Consider the following 20956-nt stretch of genomic DNA (forward strand, 5'->3'; position numbering starts at 1 on the left):
GCTCGGCAGCCTCGCCCGTGCGGGCAGTGGCCAGGCATGGCCAGCTCCCCACCAGGAGCTCCTGCTCGGCTTTTTGATCTGGGATCTAAGGCGGAACCTCGTGAGCAGTACCTGGGTGTGGGCAAGTGGAGAGCTGCTTTCCGCAGGGTCTGCATGCCGGGGAAGCCAAGTCAGGCCGGCAAACTGAGCGAGGCCTGGGGGAGGTTGGGTAGCCACTGCCGGGCCCTGGACAGTCACTGAGGCTGGGCGCTGGCACCGTGGGGTCGGGAGAGGGTCTCGCTTAAGGACCCTGGCGGGCTGCCTCCTGCCCTGGCGCCTGCCTCAGTGTCCCTAGTGATGACTGGCCCTTTCCTGGGGAGGAGACAGGGATTTGCACACCGATGAAGAGCAAATCCACGTTTATCGAGGGCCTGCAGTGCAATGGGGCCCTGGCTGTTGCTGGCGGGCTGCACAGCCTGAGCATGTCCTGTGCCACCTGTCGGTGATGAGCTCGGACCACGAGAGAGGATGGGAGGTCCCTCTTGCACTAAGGCAGGGAAGGGGGTGGGGAGGTGGGCGGGTTGCAGGTGGACACACCTGGTGCCCAGCTCTGCTGTGTGTTGTCTGTGGGACCCTGGGCGACTATCTGGGGGAAGCCGCAGGATGGTGACCGCCCCAGCTGCCTGGTGCCGGCCTGGAGTCCCCTGCGGAGAACGTCACCTTGAGTGAGGGGCGCGGCCTCTGGTCTGCTCCGGCTGAGAGACCTCGAGAGGATGATGGTGACGAGTGGGCCCGTCTGCGAGGCCGGCCTCTCAAACTGACTCTGAGGTGTGGACCGTGCCCTGAATTCAGAGCACAGGGGCTTTGAGGACACATTCTTGAGGTTCTGGCCTGCGGTTTGGGAGGACGGGCGCCGTCCGCTGCCCACAGCTCCCGGGAAGCCGCTCCCACCAGGCAGCTCTCTGCTCTGAAGGTTCCAGGACCCCACTAGTCTCCCACGGTCTGAGCCCTGGCCCCACTGAGGCCCGTGGCTGTCTGTCCGTTCCCCCTTCCTGCCTCGTGGGCGTTTGCTGCGGTTGCTTTGGGCAGTGAGGGGCGCCCCTGGAGGCTCTCAGGCCACTGCTCCTGGGCAGCCTGAGGCCCCATGAAAACCCCAGGGCCAGGAGGGGGCCTCAAGGAGGAGGCAGCAGGGCACTTCTCAGTTCACAGGACGACCCTGAGGGCCACGGGGTGGAGCCACAGCCCTGGAGGAGCCTGGGCCGGCCGTGGGGGCCTTCCAAACCTGTGTGCCTTTGAGTCGGTCAGCAGCCCTGTGCTGACAAAAGCAGGGACAACAAACCTGAAATTTTTCCGGACGCCGGGGGCTGCGGTGCGGCTGTGGGCTTCACTGTCACTCTGGGTAACTGTGGTGCAGGATCTTTGTCTCTGGGCCTCCCGTCTGTGTGGGATCGGCCCCAGCTCTGACTTCTCGTTTCCTAAACCTCCTTTCCTCTTATAAGGATCCCGCAGCTCACTCAGCACCTCCCTGCTGTAAAGCCTCACGGGGGCCGGGGGTGCTGGATGGGGCTGGCATGGGTGGCGCTCAGGCTGCCCAGGGGCCACCTGCAGGGCTCCCGTTCCTGAAGCCAGAAGGCCCCCCCCTTCCTTGTCTGGGGGAAGGCGCAGGGCCTGGGGCTGCAGACGTGGGTGCCAGGAAGGAAACTCTTGGAGGGCTTGGTGTGGGGGTCCCCCCGGGGGGAGGCTGGTGGGGACCCCCATGCTCCCCAGGAGGCTGCATGGTTTTGCAGGACAGATCCAGAGGCTGAGGGCTCTTCCCGGGCCCTGAAGGAAGTGGCTGCACCCGGATGTGAACTTAGTTGTTTGAGTTTAAACCCTAATAATATTGCAAGAGGCGGGGAGAGGAAGCGAGGGAGGGGAGACGGTGCCCTGAGCCTCGGCCGTCAGGACTCCCATTGATCAGCTGGAAAGTGCAGATACACGTCTGTGCGGGCAAACTCCCGTGTGCGCAGTGGCCCGGCTGCCGGCGCTCCGCGTGTCCTTCTGCCCGAGCCCCACTGGAGCGGCACGCGCGGCTCTTGTCACTGCTTTCACTCGCGAGAGGGCTCGGGCCAGGCTGAGTGGGTCCGTCTTGAAATTCTTGTCTTTCTGCGGTCGCCTTGCCCAGATCCCAGTTGACATCCGTGTTTTTAAACCCTTTGTCTTTAACCGAGTCATTCTGAAGCCTTCGCTGAGCCTCCTGCAGCCCCGCCTCGGGGGATGGTGTGACATCTGAATACGACGGGCAGTGACCCTCACAAGTGGACAGGCAGGGAACCGCGGCCGACTGCGAGCTTCTGGCCGGGCTGTGGGCCAGTCCACACGTGGTTGAGGCTGTGATGACTCTGGGATGCCAGGGAACAGGGACCACGGAGGGGCGTCTGTGATCCCTGAGACTGGGGAGCAGGAACGCTTCCCCTTGTGCCCACTGGCCGCTCTGGAGGGCGTGCGAGGGCCCGGGGGGCTCGGGGTCCCCTCCTGCCCAAGCAAACCAGGGAGAGCCAGGCTCTGCAGGCCTGCGCGGGGCCGGCCTGGGGACCACATCAGAAAGAGCAGCCTGGGGACCATGAGTGGCTTCCGTTTATACCCGCCTGGACCCCAGAGGAGCCTGCAGGTGCCCCGGGAAGGGCGAGGGTGGTGGCTGCACCCTGTGAACCACAAGTGCTTGCTGGAGAAGCACAGGAGCACTGAGGCTTCATGGCTTTGAGGACGTGGTGGCATGTCCTCTGTCCCCACCTGGGAGGCCAGCCTTGGAGCCTGAGTGCCCATGGTGGCCGGCAAGGGGGTGTGGGGGCTCAAGCCTGGGGTCACCCCAGGCCCTTAGGGCAGGAGTGTCCTAGCTGAAGTGTCTGCGCCTGGCAGTCTGTGGGGTCCCTGACGATGGAGATCGTCATCTTGAGAAGGTGGGGAGCTCGCCTGGGAGGGCTGGGCTTCCTCCTGTGTCTTGTCCTCCTTTTCTGAGCACCTACTGTGCACAGGGCCCAGCGTTTTCCCTGCTGGAATTTTGGAAGTTTTGAGCTGAGCTCTGAGCCTGAAGTGGGGCTGCGTCTGAGGCAGCCGCGGGGCTCCTGGCTCCTGGTGTGCGCCGTGCAGGTGCATCCCTGCCTTCATTTGCTGGACTCCGTCCGCCCACCGGACCCGGAGGCAGCATCCTTTGTTGATGACTCGGGCGTCCCTGGATTTAGGGTTTGGCTGTGGACTCACTGGGTTCATCGCTTTCTTCCCTGGTGGTCCCAGAGCCGCCGCTGGCTGGGAGGTGGGAGGACCCCAGTGGACGCGCTCACGGGCCCAGTGTGGAAGGAGCTGTCCGAGGGTCTGCATCAGGGCTGAGCATGTCAGAGGGAGTGCCGGGGTCTGAGCTGACATCCTCCAGGGCACGTGGGCGTCACACCCCCGATGCGGGTCCTGAAGGAAGAGACTGTCCTAACGCCATGGTAATCTCTTTCCATGACTGCGTGCGTGTGTGTTGAGCCTTCTTTGGAGCATCTATAAGGGGCCCCGTCGACCGAGACGCCTGGACTTGGTGTGACCGTGGGATGGCCCCGAGCTGGACCGGCCGAGCTGCTGCTCATCACTCTGCTGCTTCCTCCCTGTCAGCCTCCCTCCCACCAGAGCTTTTACATCAAAGTGTTGTGTCCCCTCCTGTGCCATCTCTCTCTTTCCCACGTGTGCACAATGTTCCCGGAGAGGCCCTGGCCCCCTCCCTGCCCCTCGCCCCCACTCACTTCTGGGCATGGACCCCAGGAGGCAGGTGTGGGTTCCCCCTCGATCACAGACAGCCCTGCCTCCTGTGGCCGCCCAGACACCAGACCCCGCCTGGGCGCTGGCCGAGATGCTGCCTGGTGAGGGTGCCAAACCCGTGGGCCGGGCGCCGCCTCTCCTGAGCAGGCCCCGCCCCTCCTGGGCAGGCCCCCTCTTGCCCGTCGTGCACTGCAGCGGTGACCTCACTCGCTTGCCTGCGTGCTGGGACACGGCCATCCGAGGCCGGGGGGGTGGGGGGCCCCAGGAGGCCTGCTTCACTGCCGGCGCCTCTGCTCGAGGTCGGGCCAAGTGACCCACTGCTGACCACGTCCCTTTTGCCCTCTTGATTTGCGGTGGTTGTGTCAGCCCCATTGCTGGATGGTGGGGTCCCAGCTGGCCATCGTCCTGAGTCCCACAGGCTCTGGATTCTGATTTCTGTCGCCCAGCACAGCTCACCCTGACCTGTTGTCAGTCAGCTCGGGAGCGCTGGGCCCGTGGCTGGGTGTGCGGGGCCCATGGAACAAGCAGAGAGGAGGCGAGGCCAGGAGCTGAGGCCCCAGGAATGCGGGCTGGCACCTGGGCACTGAGCTCAGGTCTGACTAACACGCAGTGACTCACTGCCCTGGGGCCTCTTGTGGCTCCAGCTGCTCCGTGGCGATGGCTGCTTCCTGGCATCGTCCCGGGAGCCGGAGGACCAGACGATCGGAGGTGCTCACACCACCCCAGTGCAGCCCTCCTGACTGCCCCCTACTCTCCCTCCATGAGCACCTTTGAGGGCGCATCTCATTGCGCTGTGCAGGGTGTGGGCACGGGCGCTCTCGGAGCAAGCAAGGCCTTGCGCCTTAAACGTGCTGTGTGACGGTGAGGCCTCCCGAGATGGGCTGAGCCGATGGTCCAGTGCAGGCAGTGACTCACCCAGCACAGCCGGGGACTGGGACTGGAGTTCTGGAGACTCCGGGACGCGAGGTGGCTGGTGTCCGTGTGTGTCGTATGCTTTCTCCTCTGTCAGCTGGGTAACAGTTGAATTCCTTAACTTTATTTTTGGGGTAGAATTCACATGGGATAAAATTAGCCACTTTAAAGTGAACAGTTGGATGACGTTTAGAACATTCACAGTGCTATACAACCATCACACTGTCTAGTTCCAGAAGGTTCTCATCATGAAACCCCATGCCCGTGAGCAGACCCTCCGGGGCCTGGCCGCACCGGTCTGCCTCCTTTCTGGGGAGGTGCCTTTCCGGGGCCTCATGCAAATGGAATCCCACAGCGTTTGTCCTCTGTGTCTGGCTTCTCTCACTGAGCCTCACGTTGTCCGGCTTCACCCACATTGTCGTGTGTTGGTGCCTCGTTCCTGGTTATGGCTGCACAATATTCTATTGCAGGTTCTTTAACTTTTGAAACATCTTTTATGTAACTGGGACGTCTCTGGACTAGAGACTGACCTCCTTTGACAGCGGTCCCGGGCCGTATCTACGAGTCCTCCTCTGTGCCCCGTGTGGAATCGTGTCCAGGCCGTGGCCTCTCCGAAGACCGAAGGCCAGGGCACAGGGAGGGGAGGACGCAGAGACGCCGTTCTCTCTGACTCAGCATCACAGAGCTCAGCAGAGGTGGCCAGGGGCCGGTAGGAACACGGTCGCTGCAAGGAAGGCAGGCGCGTGCGCCAGAGGAGGGCAGAGCGTGTTAGCTGGGCACTCTCCGGCACGCTGGCCCCGATGCCCAGGCCTGTGTTCATCCACGCGCTCACTTGTCCATTCGTGTGTCCACCTACTGTGTGCAGCAGTGCAGGCTCCACTGGTCAGAACTGCATCCTGAGAAGGCCCAGTTCCCAGAGCTCCTCTTTTCTCCTCTCCATGGTCCCATAATGGGGCTGGAGGCATCTTCTTCCAGTTTGAAGTTCTGAACAGACGAGCGAGCTATGAGCAGGCACCCAGGACCCAGAGATGACGGAGCATCCGCACCCTGGAGCAGGCAACAGACAGATGGATCTGCAGCACGTGCCTCTCGGGCCATGAGTCTTTCGGTGCCGTGACCGTTGATGGCCGTCAAGTCGAGTCGGTGGTCCTTCTCTACACCAGATGGATGCTGGATGTGTCTTCCTCTCACTGTGTCTGTTTCCTCCTCCTCAGCATCTCTCGGCCGCTGTCTCAGCTCCTTTGTGAGCTGGGTGACGGCTGCTGTGTGACCCCTTCCTGCTTCCAGCCCTGGCCTGGCTCCCTGGGCTGCTGCCTCTGACCCGCCCTGATGCCCACCCTCGCTGGTCCCGCAGAAGGGCCCATCGCTCCACACTGGGGACCGGGGGCGTCGTGTCGACTGAGCAGGGTTGTGGCCCCGGGGTCCTGGCTGTGGCCTGACATGGACCAGGACTCTCCACGGTGGGTCCAAGCTGAAGTTCCCAGCAGGTATTAGGTCCCTCCCTAGCTCTCATCACTTGGCCCTCCTCCAGGGCAGGTGGCATGAACCCATTACCGTGGTGGGATGAGAGCCCCCCGCCACCCCATGACCTCAGCCACCTGCCTGGGTGCCTGGGAGAGGATTCCAGGGGGCGCGCCCTGGGCTTCTGCCCAGAGGAGGGGCTGGGTCCTCCAGGGCGGGCTCGGGGTCACGCTTGGTGACCCTGGGTCCTGTTACAAAGGCGGCTGGAGGACGTGGGTGGCTGCCTAAGTCGCTGGAAGCCCAAGAATGCAGAGAGGGCTCGTCTTGGCCTCAGGTCTTGTGGTTCTTTGGGTGAATTTGCTTTTATTTCTAGGCAAAGACCACACGGAGAGGCCTTGCACGGCAGGCAGGCTGCCGGAAGATGCCCTGGCCCCAGCGCTTCCACCAAGCAGGCCGTCAGCAGGGGCTAGGCCGGCCCGGGAAGCTGGGGTCACGAGGCTCCGCTGGCTCGGTCATCCCACATGGTGGGTTGGCGGGTTGGCGGGCAGCACGGGGACTGAGGTGGGGATCTGAAGGAATGTACAGGAATGTGGGGGGCCGTGCAGCCCGCTGTCTGTAACCCACGGGCTGGTTCCGTCCAGCAGGCGCCTGGTCATTTGTCTTCCAGGTGATTTGTTTGCAAGGCTGGGGGCTGACATCCCAGGAGGAGGTCACATTCCATTCATAGCGGCTTATCTGGGCTGTCAGGCAAGGCTGCGAGGGGCCGGAGACAGAGCAGAGCGGGTCCTGCCCAGCTCGCTGGGGTCCTAGGGCAGCAGGGCCGCATCTGCAGAGGCCTCCACTCAACGCCTGCTGTATGCAAGCATGGGGTGGGGGCTGTGTGAACCCGCCTCCCACTGCTCAGAGCTCTGGAGAGGCGGAGGGCAGGACTCACCCCACACAGCAGCCACAGGGGCCCCGGGGGCGGAAGCCAGGCCCTGATGGCACAGGGAAGGAGGACTCATTCTGATGGGGGTTCCCAGCGCCCCAGAAGATGGTGACATTCTTGAGGCCCCAGTAGCTGTGCTGGATACATTTCCAGACCCTACAGAATTGTCCCCGAGGCCCCCAGAGATGCCCCCCCCCCCAACCTGGCTCTCTGTGGCTTTCAATGTCTGTTACTTGAGACAGTTTTGGACACAGGCCCAAGACTAATGCAGGGGCCGGCCGGTAAGGACCAGGGAGCCGGCTGGGCCCGGGGTTGGCATGGGCAGAGGTGGACCTTGGAGGAAGGGGGGTTCTGAGGGCCTCCCCGAGCGATGCCCCCTGATGGTGCAGGTCCATGGTGGGAGGCGGCTGCAGAAGGCCCCCAGGGACCCCATGCTTCCTGTCCTCAGGCACTTGTTCCAATCAAGTTGCTGTCAGGTTTCAGTGGAGCAGATGCCCACCCTTGGGCAGGTGTCTCTTCTGCTTCTGGCCCTGGCTGAGGGCACGGCCTCGGGCTGGGTGGGCAGCCTATAGGGCGTGGAGACCCGGGGGTGGGGCAGGCCATTCTGAGGCTGGGTCCCTGGGAGGACACCATGGGTGGGGGAGGGACCCCCCAAAGGCACCTCTTGTGAGCTTGGCCAGGACCAGCCTGCCCCGAGGGCCGAGCAGTGGGCCCCCATTCAGGGTGGGCTCTCCAGAGGCAGCCCCCTGAGGTTCTGCTGCACCCGGGCGTCTCGATGCTCCTGCGTGTCCCCCGCCACACACGGCGCACAGCTCCGGAGCAGGTCACCCAGGGTGGGGTCCCCTTCTCTCGCCCCTGTGGGCTCTGTGCTGTGAAGACGTGACTTGGGGCCTGCTGAGGTGCCTCCTGGGAAGGGAGCAGTCTGGGCTCCTCCTCCCCGAAGCTCGCTCACCGCCCCGTGGTCAGAAACAAAGGACTGCGCGAGTCGGGATGACCCCTTGGCCGCCCACCGGACTTGCAGCGTTAGGTCAAAAGCACCGTTAAGTTGACCCCAAGAAATGCCTCCAGTAGGGCGCCCTGTCCCCTCTTCCCGTAACGACTGTATGAGAAAACTCCAAATAGGTTCTAGAGAAACAGCAGCTTGCACAGATGTTAATCCTCTTTGAAACTTGACAGAATAGTTTAGCCAAAGAAAATAATTACAGTGGTTTCATTTTGAAAGAGGTCACAGACTCTCTTTAATGTTTAATTTCTTTTGACCTTATGAGTCTTATAGAAGAACAAGGACAGAGAAACATGTCGAGTTGGTTCAGATGTCTGTGGGAAGTTTGGAAGATGGCACGGAACATTTCGTGCAATCTTTAAAAATTTTTTTAAAAAATCCTCATTTTTCTAGGTACATTCTTGACAGACTTTCAGACACTAGGTCGTGGCGTGTGCGTGGAGGGGGCTGTCCCTGTTCTGCGGAGGGATGGAGGCCACCTGCGCTTCCTGGGGCCGAGGCCCCTCCTGGGAGGTGGGAGGGTCCCAGAGGCCAGGAAGCTGGATTCGGCTCCATCAAACAGGCCTCCTCCAGGGCCTGTGCGAGGCCCGTCCACCGCGGCCTTCGTGGCCTCTGTCCGGGTTTGTCCTTATGGCAGGCGCCGTCTGCAGGAGCAGGTCCAGGGTAGCCCTTTAAGGAACCGTGTCGGCTGCGTCTGGAGCCATGGGGGTCATGAGTCCTCGTCCTGTCGCTGGTTGTTTTCTTTTCTTTTCTTTTTTTTTTTTTTGAGGAAGACTGGCCCTGAGCTCACATCCATGCCCATCTTCCTCCACTTTATATGTGGGACGCCTACCACAGCATGGCTTGCCAAGCAGTGCCATGTCCACACCCGGGATTCGAACCGGTGAACCCTGGGCCGCCGAAGCGGAACATGTGCACTTAACCACTGTGCCACTGGGCCGGCCCCTCTCATTGTTTTCTTTACGCCGACCACCAGCACCTCTCCGGCCGGCTGTGTGACTTCAGTGAGTCCTGTGTCTTCTCTATGCCTCAGCTTTTGTCTCCTGCAAATGGGCTCACTAGTCACCGGGCACACCAGGCGCCGTGAGGATGGCGCAGTGGTGCTGGGGTGCGTTTAGCTGGGGGACAGGAGCCAAGTGACATGGGGGAGCTTCTCAGGGATGCCCAGTCCCACGGGCGCGTGCTCTAGAAGCCCAGGGGACGTGGCTTCGAGGGGTGGGGCGAGGTGACAGTGGAGCCCTCGGAGGACGAGGGACAGCAGCGTTTCTGCCCTTTGACACCGGGCCTCGGGGAGCAAGAGGCGGGGTGCCCTGTGCCGGGACAGGCGTGGGAGCCCCTGAGACCACTGACCCCAGCTGGGTAACCGGCCGTTTTCCCGTCTGCGCCAGGCCGAGGTCGCCGTCCCAGTCAGAGGATTTGTCCCTCTGTTGGCCCTTGCTGCAGACATGCCTGGTTTCCTCGATCACCTGGGGGAACTCGAGGCAGCCCTGGACCCCGTGCCTCAGTCCAGGTGAACTTCAGATGTTTACCGCCTCCAAGAAGGGCTGTCACAACACGTTTAAAATCAACGTGGAGAAGAAACCAGGACAGCAGGAGACCGAATTTGCAGCTCGGACCTTGTGCCTTCAGCTTCATTCTCACCTGGTGAGGGTGTGTCAGCACAGGTGGTCTGGATGTCTCAGGGCCAGGCTGGCAGCTGGAAGAGGTGGGGGCGCCAACTCCTCCTGGCCGGGGGTCCGGCGTGGGGGTGGCGTTCAGCCCCCGGAGCCCACCCCGGCTTCCTGCAGACGCCCAGCTCATCTCCGCTGGGTGGCACCGGGCTTGCTCTGGGTATGGCACAACCCCAGGGCCTTTGAACGGGCCATTCTAGACAGTTGGAAGCTTTGCTGCGTCGCTGTTCATGTTACACAGACAGGCTACAGTGTGAGGAGAGCCCAGCTGGGCAAACCCTCCTCGGGGTGGGGAGGACGTCAGGGAGGGAGTGTCTGCTCCCCATGGTTCTCAGGAGGGACATGCTCTGTGGGTTTGTCTCTGGAGCACCAGCTGCCCTGCTTTCTGTCGCTTCAGCCTCCGTCCCCTTCCCCCACGGCATGAGGTGGGGAGGAGCTCGTGCACACCCCGGGTGGAGGGCAGCCCGCAGGCAGGCCTGCCAGTGCAGGTGAGGGTTCTGGGCAGGCTGAGGGGAAGGTGATGAACTCACTCCTTGGTGCCCCTGTGTCCAGGGGCTGAGGGCGCATCCCTGCCACACGACCCCTGTCTGCAGGCTCAGCAGTGCCCCTGCCTCCGGCCTCCCCAGAGGGAGTGGTTTGGTCCATGGCGAGGTGTTCGGGCTGAGTGCTGAGGACCAGCAGTTTGAATGACTCTCCGGCTTCCGGCACTCAGCTGTGGCCACAGAGCCATCTGGAAGGGCAGCCCCGTCGCTGGTGGGTGCTGGAGGCCACTGCTCCCGTTCTGGCAGAGGGAGCCCCAGCTGGCCCCAAGGGTCCGGCGGGGAAGGTGGGTCTCAGTGGGTGGCTCAGGCAGGGACAGGCTGGCGGGCTCGGGGAGGACCTCAGCGGGGCTGCAGGGGTGCTGTGAGCTGGTGGGGTGGGCAGGGGCCCAGGTCGGGGGCCGGCAGCAGAGGTGTGAGCTTGCACGTGGGAGCAGATGGAGGGCTGACACCACCGAGGGGGATCCCATGGGGTGAAGGGGCCACTTCTGGCCTTGGGGCACCATGGGACGTCATGATGACCCTGGTCCCCCCCTGCCCCCTTGGGGCTCCCTCGCGCGGGCGTGTGACTCTTCATCAGGAGGGGGACGTACTTCCCTCCATAAGCTGGGGAGCCCCTCCTGGTGTGGCTGGCAGGTGGGAAGCCGTCAGTACCCAGCCCCCCACCCTTCACAGGAGAGCAGCAGGTGCGGGTCTGGGCGGGGCCTGGATGGGATGTGTTGGGGCCTCCGGCTCCTCTTCTGGGGCTCGCTCTACGGAGCCAGGATGATTTGGGGCCCTTGTAGACAACACCGTCTCTGAGAAAGAACATTTTCAAAGGAAATTCATCTAAAACACCACTGATGGTGTGCTCATGCCTTCCTGGCGTCCCCGTGGAACATTGGCCTGGGGGATCCCCATGAGAACAGGTGGTCTTGGGCCATGCAGGTGGGACATCCTTTGAGAAGCGGCCCGTCAGGAGGGGTAGACGGGGGAGCACAGGTGCACTGTCACCTCCTGATGGATGTGGCCTGGAGGCCACCCTCCTTCCTGGATGCCGTCCAGCCGAGCTCAGGGGGGAATGGCCTGCGTGAGCCAGGAGCGCGTTGTGAAGAGGGGCTGGCTGGTGCCCCAGGAAAACAAACCCGTCTCCGGATGAATTGATGTTCACTTGTATAACTTCCTGCAGACCGCGTTTCTTGTGATTTTAAAGCTTGATGGAATATCCATTTCCAGCTTTATCTGGATCCAGAAGGACTTTTAATTAGGCCAGAAGGTCACCGTTGTTGGACACCGGCTGGACTGAGGCCAGGACGGAGCTCGCTGCCAGGCTGCAGACAGGAGGGGCCATCAGGACTGATGGAGTGACCCCGCGTGTCCAGCCCTGTGCTCCAGCCGGGGGAGGCACTGTCCCCTCCCAGGTTTGGGCTCATTCGATTGCCTGAGTTCTGGAGGTGGAGAGTGTGTCACAGTCACATGGTCACCCCCCACACTCGTTCTCGAACGTGCTCACACATGCACACTCCTTCTTGCACACTCACACCCCGGGTAGGGGCTCCAGAGCCCGTGGACACTGGGTGCAGTGCAGAGGGTGGGCTTACAGCTCGCCCACCCTTATCCTTTCCGTTGACTTCTCCCTCTTTGTCCTGCTTCTCTGCGGCCTCAGCAGGCTGCCCCTACCCCCATCCAGCGAGCCACACCCTGGCCTTGGGCTTGTCTGCAGGGCTGGTGGTCTGGTTAGAGGGGCAGCTTACCCCAGGAAGTGGGGAGGCCCTTGGGTTTGAGCCTGACCGAGGCCTGGTTTGCAGTTGGCTTTCCGATGAACCCTGGTCACTCCTGGATGTTTACTGCCTGCTCAGGACTGCTGGGCGCCGGGCCCACCCTAGCTGCAGTAACGTGCATTACGTGGATAAAGTAGCCTTGTTATTCTCGTGGAGAGAGTGGTTTGCATATGAAATGGCTCTAGCAGGTGTGTCCATGCAGCTGGAAGAAAAGAGATTCAGATGCCCCCACATGTGACGTAAAAACAGAGTCCAGACGGCTGGCCAGTGCTCCTGGGAGCGCACGGGAGCCGTCCCGGGTCTGTGTTGAGGTGAGTGCAGAGTGACAGCACCTGTGTAGAAACGTTTACAGCAGCAGGGCATCACCGTGATGTTTTTATCGCATTTTACGAAAGTATTTGCCACAGTAGATTAGGGGCCTGCAGTTTGAGAAGCGGTGGCCTAAAGGTCCAGAGGTTAAGAAGGAAACTGAAATCATGAGGCTGTCATTTCAGGGATATCCCGAGGCCTCACAGTGAGGGCACTGAAACATGACAGGACCCTCAGAAGATGGGAGGGAGGAAAGGATGGAAGGGCCACTGCCTGAAAATGAAAAGTAAGCACAGAAGAAAGATGAGGAGGACAAACCAGAAGAAAGTATTTGCAAAGCGGATGACAGAAGAAAGCATGTGCCCCTGATGACAAAGGGCGCTTCGGGAGGGGCCCCCAGGAGCAGAGCCAGGACAGAGAAGGGACCCGTGAGCGAGGAGGCACGGTGCCAGTGGTCGTGTGCAAAGGGCCCCGCCCCGGAGCAGGCAGGCAGGCAGTGTCCCGGGGCTGCTGTAAAGTGACTGCAAACTTAGTGTCTTAAAACTACACAGATTTATTCTCTTACAGTTCTGTGTTTGGAAGTCTGAAATGGGCTAAAATCTCGGTGTCAAGGGCTGATTCTTTCTGGAGGCTCCAGGAGAGAGTCCGTTTCCTGTCTAGAGGCACCACATTGCTTGGCTCATGGTCCCTCTCCCATCTTCACAGCCAGCAGTGACCAGTTCAGTCTTTGAGATGCCATCTCTCTGGTTCCCGCTCTCCTGCCTCCTTCTTCCCAGTTAAGGACCCTTGTGAGTGCGTTCGGCCCATTCCGATAATCCAGGATCTTTCAGCTCAGCTGATTAGCAACCTTAATTCCACCTGCACCTTCATTCCCCTTTGTTAACACAAACTATTCCCGGGCCCCAGGGAGTGGGATGTGGACGTCCTGGTGGGCGTTATTCTGCCCACCACCATCTGCCCTCTGGCCCCAAAGATCCATGTCCATCCCACATGCAAAACATGTTCATCCCACGGAGGAAACCAGATTCGCCTTCCTACCATCCTGTTGGCAGTGTGAGGAGCTGCGCCCGTGACCGTGGTGGGCACGTGGATCACGCATTCTCCTCAGAAGGGACTGGAGCCTCTCTGTTCCTTAAATTCTGGGGTCTTCCTCGCTGTGACCTGGTGATCCGGTCTTTAGAAGTCTGTGCTCCACACACAGAACCACCCACCTGTCAGGACCTGAGTTCAGCATCATTTAGAGCCACCAAACCAGACAAGACCCACCGGGCAGCAGGGATGGACCTGGAAATGGGCCTGAGCTGGTGTTTCTGATGCACACGGTCGCCCCGGGTCGGCCTGCCTGGAGCCCTGGGTGTCAGGAGCTTCCAGTGATGGAGGGAGCGCAGCTGGAGTTCTCCTCTGGTTCCCCCTGCCTGCGTGCGGGCAGAGGAAGAGAAACGGACGGGTCCCTGGGCTGTGGATGGAGGGCTGTCTGCTTTTACTTCCTAGGCCTTTGTGTTACAATATGTACGCTATAATTTTTAAAAGTCCCACAAAGTGAAGACAGGGTGAACTTTGGGTTCAGCCCCCGGTTGGGCATTCTGTGCTGGCCCAGAATCCTTGGGTCTGTGGCTCCCCCTGGCGGTCAGTCCCCGCACGGCAGCCCGTCGTCCCCGGCGTGACCAGGGCATCTTCTCCGCACGGGGCGGCCGCAGGGTTTGCAAACCCGTCGGCATCCAGAGCGCAGTTTTCCTCGGGTTACTGGCCTTGGGGCAGTTTTGGGCAGGTGCGGAGAGTGTGGCTGGCGGTTTGCGGGGCAGCCTCATCTGCGGGCGACCCTCAGGCCAAGTGCAGAGCCTGGCGTGGGAAGGACCCTGCGTCCGTGTCACCCCCGACCCCTGGCGCTGGTTCAAGGCTGAGCATTGAGTTAGGGCCTCCAGTGCTGTGTTCAGCCGGGAGCGAGAACTGGAGCAGTGTAGACTGAGGTGTGTCTGGTGGCTGCCTGTGCGGGAAACAGGACCTGTGGGCCAGCCAGCCCTGTTCCTTCCCCGTTGCCAGCAGGCGTGAGAAGGCAGAAGTGGGGACACATGGGGGGTGCTGGCAGCTGGCCGTCCCCGGTTTTCTGGGCCTCTCCGGAGGAGGAGAAGGAGCCGCATGGCCCGAACCACAGCTGTCTGTTTCCTGGCTGTTCTGGCACCAACTCACCCTCCTAATTACATTCCCCAGATGCTGGGTGGAATTGATTGCATTCTCCAAGCACGTGCCATCCCAGGGGGGTTTGGCGGAGGATCTGGATGCCAGCCACCGGGGGCTACGAGTCCCCCTTGGCCTCTCAGCCATGGAGAGGCCCTGAGTGGGTGGCCCTCGGTGGGGCCCCTTGCTCTCTGGGGGGAAATCGGGAGCTACAAGCCCACTGTGTGGCCCGTGCAAGGGGCAGAGTGGGCTCCCCAGGCTCAGGACCAGGGCTGACTGCTTCCTCCAGGAGCCCGGGGTCTGTTCCACGTGGCCTGGAAACCACCAGGGTCTGTGTGACTTTATTTCACACCCACCTGCCCGTAGGAATCACCTGGGAGCTTTCCAAAATCCTGAGGCTGGACTGTATCCCAGACCCGGGAGACAGAATGCTTGGTGGGCCGGGCTGGGGTGGTGTCAGAGCACTCTGTGCTTAGAAGGTGGGAGTGGGCCGAGCTGGGCACGGGGCGGCCCTTCTCCAGCGGTAACTGGGTGGGGTGAGCGGACGCCATGGGGCTGTTCTCCCAGGTTGCGGTGGGTGCCTCCCTGTGCCCAGGGTGGAGACCACGGGGCACCTTCCTGCCCTCCAGGCCAGGCCCTGGGGGTTGAAGGGCCGTCCTGGCTGGAGCCCACCTCCCAGCATCACAATCAGGAAAGAATCAGCCCCGACCCTCAGCACCCGGTCGGCCTCGGAAGCCGGGCATTGTCATTTTCCAGCACATGGCTGGGGGCCGGGGGTGTGCCATCGAATGCCGCTCGCCCCTGTGGGCCCCTTGAACACGTCTCCCTCCTTGCCACCTGCCTGGTTTATTAGGTGGAACAGAATAGGTTTTGTTTTTCTCAGGGGGAGGCGGTGCCAGCAGGAGGTGGTCTGTGGTCCCCTGTGTGTCCTGGGCAGGGCTTCCTGGTGTGTTGAGTGGGTCTGCCCTGGGGGTGGGAGGGCAGAGCCCCCCGCATATCCCACAAGGGGCCCGTGTGAGACGCAGACGGCTCGTCTTCCTGGGGGTGGGGTAGCCGAGGGGGTTCCGGGTCCAGGCAGCCCCCAGGCCCTGGCTGAGAAAGGCCCCCCAGGCTGCTTCGGGGTGGGATGGGGGCCGATCTTCCCTGAGAGCTGTGTTTCCTGCAGTTGCTCCATCCTTTTAAGGAAACGGGACATTTTTCTCCTGGAAATAGAAGCCCAGAGGTGGGCGTTCGAGGGGGCACAGGTGAGAAAGCCAGGCTTGGCGCTGGGACTCAGGCCCGACGGCCCCAGTCTGGCTCCACTTAGGGACAAACGTGTGACAGTGAAGAGCAAGAGGCTAGAGCTGAGGAAACACATCGTTACGTTTTGTTAAAGCGCCAGCTGTGAACGGGAATCTTCCCTGGGACCTGAGTGGGATTCTCAGTGTCTCTTGATTTCCCAAACCAGAAAACCTCGGCTTATTTGAGTAAAGATGGTGAATAAGTAGAGAAGAAGGACTGAGAAGAGTGAAAGGCCTTGGGACACGAAGGTCAGTGCAGGATGCTGGGCGGAGGGAGGAGCCCAGCGGGGACGTGGGAGCAGGGGCCGGGATGAAGCCCGGGATGGCTGCCGGCTGCCAGGGTGCGGAGGGCATGGGAAGGGGCATCTGGGCAGCAGAGTGGGCAGCTACAGCTGGGCTGGGACCACCAGCCCCTGCTGGCCGAGGTCTGTGGAGGAGAGGTCACGTTCTTGTGGTTCGAGTCGACAGTGATGGGAGGCTGCCTCCCCATGGAGGCCACCGTGGTGCCAGAGCTTCACCAAGGGGCCTGGTTGGACTGCGTGGGGCGGCTGTGACGAGACTGTGGCCCACTCCCCTGCCCACCTGTAGGCTTTCATTCAAGTGTGGTGTGCTCCTCGGGCTGGCCTCTGGAGGGGCTGGGGCAGGCGTTGGTGACCACAGGGCCTTTGCTCTGCTCCACTCCAGCTTCAGCCTTGCACAGATGGTTATGTTCCCAGTACGCCCAGTCCCCTGCCAGGGGCTGCTTCCACTGCAGGTAAGGGTGCCAGCACTGCTGGCTGGGCTGGGTGTGGGGTCAGTGGCCTTGAGTGCTCAGGAAAGCCGTGAGGCTCTGGTGGGCTCTGCCGCTCGCCCCCCTGGACTGCACCCACCTGTCCTTAGCAGTTGGTGAGTCTCCTGGGCTGCTGTTGAGAATCACCACACATGGGGCCTAAGGCTGCAGAAACCCCTGGTCTCCAGCTCTGGAGGCCTGAGTCTGAGACCCAGGAGTCGCAGGGCCTGCCCCCCTCCAGCTCTGGGGAGGGTCCCTCCCGCCTCCTCCAGGCCCCGTGGCCCAAGTGTCCCTGGCTCGTGGCTGCATCTCTCCGGTCCCTGCTCCGTCCTAACGGGCCCGTCTCCCTGCGGCTGTGTCTCCTCCTCTTCTGTCTCTTCCTGGGTTTAGGCCCGCTCATCTCGAGACCCTTAACTGATTGCATCTACAAAGACCCTTTTTCCTAATAGGGTCACGTTCACAGGTGCTGTGGGGCGTTAGGTAAATCTGTGAGGGCCACCATTCAACCCCCTGCACTGCCTCTGACGCTGTCTCTCCCCCGCCCCCCCGGGAGCCCCGGCCCCTGTGGTGTGCCGTGCACGTGCATGTGCTCCATCAGCCTGTGGGTCATGCTGCCCGGCGACCAGCAGTGCAGGAAGGACACAGATGGTCCCCCAGGATCCAGGCAAGCTGGTTCTGGTCGTGTCTGAACACAGGAGCCGTCCCAGAGAGGCTCGCTCACCCCTGTCCTCGGGATCCCGGGGGTTCAGCTGCCCTCATGTGGGCCGGTCCCACCTGGCCACTTTGGGGCCGCAGCCCTGGATCTGGACGCCAGTGGACGCTGCCCACCGCCACCCCGGCACGGGGCACATGGGAATCCTGACCCCTGGCCTCCTCAGCTCCTGCATCTTGCTCTTTTTCTCCTTTATTTTTAATTATCAGTGCGTTTGGTTTTTATAACTATTAAAACAAATATGGCGAGAATGATGACAAAGCCCATAGCCCCGCTCTGCATCGTTAATGTCACACTCGCCCACGGGGGACACCCCGCCACCTGCCCAGTGCCCCCTCTGTGGCGTTGGGATCCCTGTCATCGGGGAGTGTTGGTGTCCGGCTTCCTGCAGGCGAGCAGCCCGGGCCCTTCGCGTGGCGGCAGGCGGCGTCAGATCCCGGGCCGGGGCTCCCACCCTGCAGACTGTGTCCTCTTCCCTGTGAGACAGTGAGGGTCCTGCCACCGGGGAAGTCCCGGTGCCCGGATGACTCAGGCGGATGCGAACTAAGAAGGGGAGCGGCAGCCACGGGGCCGCTGAGCTCCTGCCGCCTCTCGAGCCCCGGAGTGTGGCGCCTGCAGGGTGGCCCCGTCCCCCGATCCCAAGGAGCTCGAGGGGCCTCCGTCTGCCCGGGTCAGTGTCCACGGTGGGTTTGCAGACCCCGTGGGCTGTGGGTCCCCTCACTCTGTGTCCATGAGGGAAACACCCATCATGTGCAGGGTGACCACCTCTGCGCCCCAAGGTTCCTCGCCCTTTAACTGCTATTTCCAGAAACTTGCTGTGGGGCTGGAGATCGGGGCGAGGAGCAGACTCAGGTGCTGCCGGCCTGGTGTTCGTGGTCAGGAGTGGGGTCTGGGGCCCCCCATCCAGCCTGCCCTCGTCAGCCATGTGGCCCTGACCAGGCACAGGGCTGAGGTCATGGTGGGGACTGAGGGGGTGTTGGCGGATTCAGGGTGTCGGCACTTAGGACATGCTTGACCCGTCCCCCAGCCAGACTGGAGCGCAGCCGTCCCAGGTGAGGTCAGCAGGTCGGCCGATCCCCCGCCCCCGCCCCGTGGGAACCCGGCCACTGGAGCTGGCCCTCGGCCTCCCATTAGAAACCCAGTTAATGAGCAACTGCCAAACCCGTAAAAACTAATTGACCGCACACAGCTTCAGAGGCCCCGTGGCGCCACGGCTGACCTCCTGTCGCCCCCGCAGCCCTGGGAGCCCACTCGGAGGCAGTGGGGGCCCTGCCTGGTGGGGAGCACCAGCCGCACCTCGCCTCCTTCCGCCGTGTTCTTGTGGGCTCTGGACGGGCAGGGGCCAGGCTGTCCTGGGCCTGTATTTGGGGCTGTGGGATGACTCCACATTGGGGGGGCCACTTCTCTCCACGTCGCTGAAGGATGCACAGCGACGTGACGCTCTGTGAAAACACTAGCCAGACGCTGGTTTCCTGGTCAGGGGCCTCCCTTTGAACTGCCAGCCCCGTGTGGCCCGACGTGCGGTCTGTTCACAGACTGGACAGGACTCCGCGCCTGGAGAAGGATCTGTGAACAGGGCCCCTGGCACACGGGCGCTGGCTGACCCTCAGACTCCTAGAAAGGGCACCTTCCTCCCCGCCGGCCAGCAGGGACTGCTTGTCCCCCTCCTGGGTGGCCCAGCGGGTGTCTGGCCCTTCCTGGAGGGACACCGCGTCACCACACAAGAATTCGGTGTCTGTCTGTGGGAAACCTGCTTCCTTGTGGGGGGGCGTTGCTGGTTTCCATCGTCTTCTGAGGGGCGCTGCCTCTCTGTCCCACGTCCTGGCCTCGGCCGTCCCCGTCCCCCGTGTGTCCTCTGCTCTCCCCCTCCTGGTTTAGCTCCTTCGTGTCCACTTTGTGGTGGGTTTTTCCTTCTCGGGGCTGATGCATCTTCAGTGCCCAGCCCAGGGCTGCGCACGCAGTGGGAGCTCAGTGCATATTTGTCGAATGAACAAAGGAGAACGTGTCCCCACGAGGTGAGGAATGAACACACAGGGACGTGGTGAAGTGTGGGGCTCGGCCCAGGAGGGTCCTCGCTGCCCCGTCCCTGCTTCAGGGCCGGCCCACCTCCTTCCCTGAGCTCCGGGTTCCCTGACTGTGACGGGCATGGTGGGAGGATGGCTGTGAGGGTTACTTCACTAGGACATGGAGTATGCGACAAAGATGACCCACTGCCGTTGTCCCTAGTTTTAAAAAAATGGTAAATACTGCTTTAGAAAAGTGAGTAAAAATGCATAGGAATTTATAAAGGAAAGAAATACTTTCGTCAAATGTATGAAAAAAATCATACTAACAAACAAACAAATGCAAATTAGGCAGTATTCAGTATGTGAAAAGTATGACGTGGTCCCCGCAGTTCTTTTTTTAAGCAGCTTTATTGAGATATAATTTACATGCCGTGCAATTCACTGACTTTAGTGTACGAGTCAGTGGTCTTTTATTCAAAGATATGTGCAACCATCATCACGGTCAATTTCAGGACACTGTCATCACTTCAAAAGGAGACTCTTTATCGTCTCTGCCCACCTCCATCCCCCGTCCCTCAGCCCTAAACAGCCACCCACCTACTTTCTAGGAATTTCCCTATTCTGGATATTTTCTGTAGGTGGAGTCACACAGTATGTGGCCTTTTGTGACCTGCTTTACTCATCACTTAGCATAATGTTTTCAGGTCTGTCCATGTTGCAGCGTGTGTCAGAACTTCCTTCCTTTTCATGGCTGCAGAATGTTCCCTTATATGGTGGACCCCCTTTTGTTTATCCATTCAGCAGCTGACAGACAGTTTTCTTGTTTCCTCCTGTTGGCGGTTGTCAGTCTTGCTGCTGTCAACATTCGTGCACAAGTGTTTGTGTGGACCTGTGTCCGTTTCTCTTGAGTGCACATCTAGAGTGGATTTCTGGGACCTAGGAGCTATGTTTAATCATTTGAGGAGCTGCCAGGCTGTTTTCCAAATGGCGGCACCATTTGACACTCCTTCCAGCAGTGGGTGAGGCTTCCGGTTTCTCTGTGTTCTGGCCGTCACTTGCCGTTATCTGACTTTTTGATTCCGGCCATCCCAGTGGGTGTGAAGTGTGTCTCATTGTGGTTTTCACTTGTGTTTTCCTGAGGACTGATTTGAGCATCCTTCCACGTACTTGTTGCCCATTTGTATATTTTCCTTGGCAAAATGTCTGTTCAGATTCTTTGCCCACTTTTTAATTGGATTATTTGTCTTGTTATTGTTGGGTTGTAGGAGTTCTCTGTATATTCTAGATACAAGTCTCTTATCTGACATGTGATTTACAAATATTTTCTTCATTCTGTGGGTTGTCTTTTCACTTTCTTGATCGTGTCCTTTGAAGCACAAGGGTTTTCAGTTATGATCAAGTCCAATTTGTCTATTTTTTCTCTTGTTGCTCAGGCTTTTGGTATCATAGCTGAGAATTCTTTGCCAAATTCAAGGTCATGAAGATTTATTCCTATGTTTTATTCCTATTATTTATTCTGAAGAATTTTATGGTTTTAGCTCTTACATTTAAGTCTTTGATTCATTTATATTAGTTTTACATATGGTGTGAAGTGAGGGTCAACTTCCTTCTTTTGCCTGTGGCTGTCCGGTTGTCTGGGCACCATTGGTTGGAAAGACTGTTCTTTCCCCAGCGAA

The 20956-nt window shown here is 60.6% G+C and overlaps 1 protein-coding gene and 1 non-coding gene across 5 annotated transcripts in view; both read left to right on the forward strand.

Moving 5' to 3' along the window:
- The window catches only part of COL18A1 (collagen type XVIII alpha 1 chain), a 110178-nt gene that overhangs the window by 20586 nt on the left and 68636 nt on the right, over window positions 1–20956 (forward strand). The gene's annotated exons all lie outside the window — the stretch shown is intronic.
- MIR9026 (microRNA mir-9026) lies at window positions 3280–3422 on the forward strand. The gene has a single exon (NR_128040.1). It is a non-coding gene; the product is annotated as a microRNA mir-9026 (primary transcript).

This window comes from Equus caballus, chromosome 26 (genome assembly GCF_041296265.1).
Source record: "Equus caballus isolate H_3958 breed thoroughbred chromosome 26, TB-T2T, whole genome shotgun sequence".
NCBI classification, from domain to species: Eukaryota; Metazoa; Chordata; class Mammalia; order Perissodactyla; family Equidae; genus Equus; species Equus caballus.